This window comes from Equus quagga, chromosome 11 (genome assembly GCF_021613505.1).
Source record: "Equus quagga isolate Etosha38 chromosome 11, UCLA_HA_Equagga_1.0, whole genome shotgun sequence".
NCBI lineage: Eukaryota > Metazoa > Chordata > Mammalia > Perissodactyla > Equidae > Equus > Equus quagga.
Genome location: NC_060277.1, coordinates 24,630,352 through 24,637,284, shown reverse-complemented (window position 1 = coordinate 24,637,284; position 6,933 = coordinate 24,630,352). Strand labels below are relative to the sequence as shown.

General features: G+C 43.6%; 1 long non-coding RNA gene across 3 annotated transcripts in view; it reads left to right on the top strand.

Moving 5' to 3' along the window:
• The first annotated feature begins 224 nt into the window (after positions 1 to 224).
• LOC124246512 (uncharacterized) overlaps positions 225 to 6,933 on the top strand; it is a 37,230-nt gene continuing 30,521 nt past the window's right edge. For 2 of the 3 annotated variants that reach the window (XR_006890519.1, XR_006890520.1), the window contains exon 1: positions 225 to 687. This is a non-coding gene — a long non-coding RNA (uncharacterized LOC124246512). Of the gene's footprint in view, positions 688 to 1,152; positions 1,235 to 6,933 lie in introns of all 3 variants that reach the window. The other variant, XR_006890518.1, reaches the window with a different exon arrangement.

Here is a 6,933-nt window from a genome sequence, read left to right as displayed (position 1 = left end):
GGAGGCTGTCCCTCAAAGCGACTGTACCACAGCGAAGAAAGGACAAGACTCAGGAAACGATATTCATTTCCCTCAGATTACCACACAGGATGCAGTTTGGCTTTTCTCGTTCCTGCGATAGTGAAGGCTCCCACCCTGGCTTGGATGGAACAACCTACATGACGTGGCGCTTGGCGTCCCCAGGGGAGACCAGCGAGGCTGAAATTCCGCGGCCCCACGTGACCTCCGGGGACGCGCCTCGGGGACCTGAGTCCAGCTGGGCGGAAGTTGTTCCCGTGCGTGCGCTTGGAACCTGGGCGAGAATTAAGTTTGTGCTGTGGTCCTGCGTTTCCACGGTGTTTGCATCCATGTTTAGTAGGACCAGGGCTTTTTTTGTGGAAATCGATTTTGCTGGACGTAACCCCGTGTTGGGACTCCCTAGGGAAATGGAGACGCCACGTGGTTAAGGACTTTGGGCTCCGCCGCCCACGTTGTGTGAGTGGCTGAAACACCGCAAGCGGTCTCCTGCCTTCCAGCCACAGCCGCACACTTTCCTACCTCTGCCGCACTTTCCCAACCTGACTTCCGAATTTCTTGCTATTTCAGCCGTCGGTAGCAGCAGCCAATCAACGCCACCACTCTAGTCAGACAATCTAAGGCGAATTGAGTTGGAAATCCATCTGGTCCATTCCCACTCCCACTTTACAGGTGAGGAAACCGACACTCAGTAAAGTGATTTGACCGAAACGTCCGATTGCTTGGCATCAGGGCTGGATTTCGAAATGCCTGTAAATGCTCTGTCACTGCTCAGGGTTTTGTTAAGGGTGAGCGCCATCTGATGCCCAGTCTCACAAAAATATTCACAAGTGCGCCTATGCTTATATCAAGTGGTAAAAATTAGGTTATAAAAGCTGTACTTAATGCCGTCTGTCTTCAGCTATTTGTATTCTTCGTGTAATTTTAATTAGGCGAATTTATCCTAATAAAGTAACACAAACGTTAATTACTTTTTGCGAGATTTGCTTTGCTCTGAAAAACCAGAAAAGATGACTGCATAAGCGCTTTACCTTTCTTCGCCTAAACTTGAAAGCTTTTATAACGCTCTAGAATCTAATCAGTGGGGTCCTTCTGTACCCTCATGACTATGGACATTTGTTCTATTGACTACACTAGTTGGAGATTTGTTCGGATGTGAACAAGAAACTGACGATTTTTGAATGATCCAATCTGGCCAGCAGCAGGCGACTGCAGCCAAGTAAGTGAGGTCTCGTCATCAGCCTTCCAACAGTGAAACGTCTGCTCCTCACTCAGGAAACCTCACACGCGGTATTTATTTAGCACATGACCATCTGACACCCAGACCAAATGAAGGCGCTAGGCAACTTTTGTTTTTTTAAGGTTAAAAATATAATAGAAGTTCTGTTTCTTCCCATACCCCAATTGGTTATCTTGTTTACACCATAGGATGAACGCACCTCATTGTGGAGGCCATTGTTTTACAATTTGTCATCTGGGTGTTCAACTCTAATCCTCAGATTTTTGTTAGTCCTTCTAAGGGGGCATGTCACTCTCTTGTTTTAGGACTAGCAAAACACCAGCTTATTTTGCATTATTTTATGTGGCTCTGTTGAGCTAGATCAAGGAAGATTTCCAAAGTCATTTTCACCATTCCAGAGCAAGGACAGGCATCTATAATACAGTTTTAACATGTATTTAACCTCGTGTCATATTTAAATGAATTTCAACAAAGTTAGAGAAGGATTGTAATACATAAAGCTTAATAGCTAAAACTGTATATTCGGATTCTTAGTATTAACACAGGATGAGGATTGATGGTAAAGTACTAGAGATCCTCGCATTAGGAGGCTCTCCACATTGTGGATATTTCTTTGATAACTGTTCCAGGGTTTCAAAGGAGAGCAGTACACTTTAGAGCAGTTGTTCTCAACCTTGGCTGAACATGGGAACCACTGGGAAGTTTTGAAATATACTGATGCCTGGGTCCTGATTTAATTAGTCTGGAATAATGCCTGGGCATCAGGATTTTTAAAAGCTTCCCAGTTGTTTCTAATCTGCACCTTAGGTTGAAAACCACTGCTTTACTCTTGCTTCTCAAAGTGTGGTTCCGAACCAATATCATCCATACCATCTGAAAATGTGTTAGAAATGCAAAATCTTAGACGTCCTGAGTCAAAATGTGCATTTTAAGGAGATCCATACGTACACGTGTACACCTGTTGAAGTTTGGGAAGACTGCTTCACACCGTACCCTGTGGAGAACTATCCTACCCTCCTAAATGGCTGCTCTTCTTTATAGTGAACCATCTACGAAATTGCATCGAGCAAGACATGTTGTAAAGCTTTTGTTTGTTTGGTTTCTTTGTTTGTTTTACAAATATATGTAAGATCAGGGTAGAAACAACAACAAACTCCGGGATGTGCGGGAGTCGTGGAGCCCAGTCTAGGTTCTCTTTAGGCTACCACCTGACACACATTTATTTTTATTTCTCTTCTCCTTCAAAGCCTGGGTCAGCTAGAGCTTTTTCCGTTCTCTCTCAGACCTTCAGGAAACAGAAGTAAGCCTTTTTCTAACTTAGGAACAACTCCCAAGTTCAAGCTAAACTCCCCCCTAGGCAGCTTCTGGATATCCCACATTCGCTGTTACTTTCCCCTGTGCCCAGGCACCTGTTGGGCTCCTCCCAATCCTGTCTTGGAGAGCTGATTTTCCACCGGTACGCCCCCAGATGGACATTCTGGTTATTAAAGTATTCAGGTGATTCTCTACTGACTGGTAAAAGGCGCTGCTCTGAGCAGCCCAAGTGTCCCAGTCCCTCCCCCCAGACCTCGGACTGCCATGCTGCCTCTCCAGCAGCTGGAGGGCTCACCTCCAGCCCAGCCAGGAGCTCCAGGGCCTGCACCAGGTCTCCAGTGGCTGTCCCTTCTGATTGGCCAATGTTTGCATACTTCCTGCTGCCTTGATGAAATCAAAGTTTCTGGTCGTATCATTTTTCCTTGTTCTTTCTTTTCTATTGTCACATTTTAGTGTTTTATTTTTTTTAGGCTTTTTATTTTATTTTTTTTTTTTGGTGAGGAAGATTGGCCCTGAGCTAACCTCTGTGCCAATCTTCTTCTATTTTTTTTATGTGGGATACCACCACAGCATGGCTTGATGAGCACTGTGTAGCTCCACACCCAGGATCGGAACCCACGAACCCCAGGCCACCAAAGTAGAGCAATGAGCTTAACCACTATGCTACCAGGCTGGCCCCACACTTGTGTTTTATAACTTTTCTCTTTCACCTACCTGCATGCCACAAGTCTCTCAGATGTCTGTGTTTTTAATACATCCCTGTGGCTATTATCATGTGGTCTCCAGACCAGCAACATCAGCATCACCCGGAACGTGTTAAAAATGCAAATTCTCCAGCCCACTCGAGACCTACTGAATCAGAAACTGGGGTGAGGCCTAGGAATCTGTGTTTTGATAGGCTCGAGCTGAAGTCAAAGAACCTATGAGGTCTCACATTTTTACAGCTCCCTATCAAATATCAAATTTTGTAATTTATGTCATATATGTTACTATTGAGTTTGTTAGAAATATTTTTTATGATTTATAAGATTTATAAAATTTGAGATCTAGACTGACTAGAGTTGCCAGTTTAAGCTGTGGTTCCATTTTGGGAAGAGCAGTGAATAGTATAATCAATATAGTAGTTAAAAAAATGAGTTTCTATAAGGGAGAGAGTATCACTAGGTGTGACAGAGATCAATTGTAATTTTGAGGATATACCTTTGAATTAACTCAGTGGATTGCAAATTAATATGATGTTAGTGAGAATAGCTAATACTGAGCATAACAGGGACTTGATGTTTCTTGAAATGATGATGATGATATTCTGTCCGTGGCAGCTTGACTGGTTTTGGTGGGTTGACATTCCAGAAGGGAAACTAATTTTTATTGACTATCTGCTATGCGTCAAGCATCATTAGAAGTGTCTTCACCTATTATCTCAATTAATCCTCAGATCACTATGAGATAGGTTTACCTCAGTTTACCAAGGAAATTAAAGTCCAAAAGTAAATAATAGTATTGTTACTGATTTTACAAATTTACTCAGAGAATCACCCAAGTTTTTGAGCCAGAAGGGATCTAAATACTTTACTTCTATCTGTTCTTTTTACAAATGAGGAAAGTGAGGGGTTAAGTGATTCAACTACCACTTTGCTGAGAGCTGGGACCAAAACAATCACGGAGTTTAAAATATGTATAGAGTGTAAAAACTCAGAGAATAAGAAAAAGGAAAAAAAAAAAAAGGGGGCTGGCCCCGTGGCCAACTGGTTAAGTTCTCACGCTCCGCTGCAGGCGGCCCAGTGTTTCGTTGGTTCGAATCCTGGGCGCGGACATGGCACTGCTCATCAAACCACGCTGAGGCGGCGTCCCACATGCCACAACTAGAAGGACCCACAACGAAGAATATACAACTATGTACCAGGGGGCTTTGGGAAGAAAAAGGAAAAAAAAAAAAAACTCAGAGAATGGAATCCTGAGGTTGCTGGACTACTCATTCATTAACAAATAACCAGCACTGTTTGCATTTGGGGCAAATTCTTTAGATAATTTGAAATGTTTATCTCAATTTGTCCAAAATAAGAAAAATGTCCAGATACCACACTCCCCTTATTAACACGGCTTAGTGTAAGATAAGGCATATGTACCTGACTTTGCCACAGCAATTAGGGCAAGGTCACATAACTAACATTTTGTAGAAATCATCAGAATCCTTTACTCATATCTGTGGACTTGGAAAAATCTAGAATTCCTTCTGTTTAATCAAGTCAAAGTCTTTCAATTTGGTTAAATGGAAGTCTTACATTTGGAGTTAATTGGGATAAGCTTTTAGGTCCTTTGTAACAATCAGTTTCTCCAAGCGACATAGTTAAATACACAAATGATTCTAATACAGAGGACATTCTCATACAGAAGTATCACTGTGTCCCTGTAAATGGTGATAGGAACCAGTGCATATACAGATCTGTGGTTAAAGTTTCTACACAGCCTGAAAGTGGAAAGTGAGAGCAAACAAAAGGATCGTGACCTTGCCATCCTGTAGAAGGTTGGCAGAGTTCAATCTTTACGTTGCAGGTAAAGTGAAAAACAAAGGGAGCTGGAATCAGTTTCTTACACTCATTAAAATATCCCAGTTCTTTCCCAATATCAGATAAAATGCTTAATGCCTTAACACACAGGTTCATTGGCAGTAAGAATCGCTGTGGTTATTACATGACTCATGCTTGCAATTAGTTTTAACTGGGATCTCTGCAAAGTATCAGTTTCATTCATCGCATGCTTCACTGGTTGGTGAGAGTCCCCGTGGCAAGCCCAGCTCCCATTTGCTGATGTCACCACTGTGACCAGAGGAACCCATCCAAAGGCCCACATGGAGGATCTGGAGGTGTCATGCAAACAGCTGAGTTCTCAGGTTGGCTGAAACTTTAGAGGAAGGAGAGAGACTGCTTCCAGTGTTTCCCAGATCTGCCTGTTAATCAGTCATTGAGGAGCTTTTAAAAAATACAAGTTCCAAGGGGGCCGGCCCCATGGCCGAGTGGTTAAGCTCATGCGCTCTGCTTCGGCAGCCCAGGGTTTCAGCGGTTCAAAGCAGACCTAGCATCGCTCATCAGGCCATGCTGAGGCAGCGTCCCATGTACCACAACTAGAAGGACCAACAACTAGAATATATACAGCTATGTACTGGGGAGCTTTGGAGAGAAGAAGGAAAAATAAAATCTTTAAAAAAAAATACAAGTTCCTAGGCAACACTCTGAAGGTTATACGCCAGTAGTTTATTGAGCACACATTTATGAGCACTTAGAGCACAACAGGTCCTATTCTACGTCCTGTATACAAATTCTTGAGTCCTTGAACCCTCATAACAGCTCCGTGTGGCAGGTACTGCTGTTTTGAGTTGAGTGAAGTTCTTGCATGAGTCTGGCAGCTAGGGAATGGGAGAGCCAGGATTCAAAGCCAGGCTGTCTGGCTCAAGAATGCAGGTTCTTAACCCTCTGCTGCCTCTGGGTCAGTTGAGAATGTGACACAGGAAGTATGCTTTCTCCCCAGCCACCTCAGATCTGAGGATAAAACCATATGCCATATAGCAATGAAGCTGTTATTCAAAAAAAACAAAAACACAAAACACTATATCCTGGTTTTCAGGAGTTAGGGATGGTGGGGAGCAGAGGAGTAGGTGTGACTATAAACGATAGCGTGCGGGAGGTCTCTGTGGCCCTGAAAATGTTCTGTGTTGATTGCGGTGTCAGTCGCGTGAATCTACACATAAAAGGGCAACACACACATTGTACTGATGTCAACTGCCTGGTTTTGATAATGTACTGTAGTTGTGTAAGTTGTGCCCTTTGGGCAATCTGGGTGATTGGTATACAGAATCACGCTACTGTTTTTACAACTTCCTGTGAATCTATAATCATTTCAAAATAAAAAGTGAAATAAGCATATGCCTACCTTTGGCAAGCCCCAAGTCAACTAGAGGCCTGTCTCTTTGAGACTGGCTCAAGGAGAGATCCTTCTTGGAAGACAAATCTTCCACTGAGGGCAAGAAAACTGTAGTGGCTCAGTGGCTCTGGGCAGAGCAGGAGCTGTGCTGTGGCTGTGGTGGCAGCAGCAGCTGAGCAAGGTCACCACTAACAGAGTCAAGCACTTCACTGACTACACAAAGGGGGCTGAAACCACTCACTTATGTCTCGCATGATTCCCAAGTGACTAGTGCCCAGCTGGCTAATTACAAGCTAGAAGAACCTCTGGGTAGACAGCTAAAGGGATGCACAGAATCCCTGTCCAGAGACTCTGAGTGGGTCAAAGACGGGATCCAGCAGTCTGTTTTAAAAGTTCCCCAGGTGACATGGGTTTGAGAAGCTCAGATTAAGGAGCAGCTGATAAAG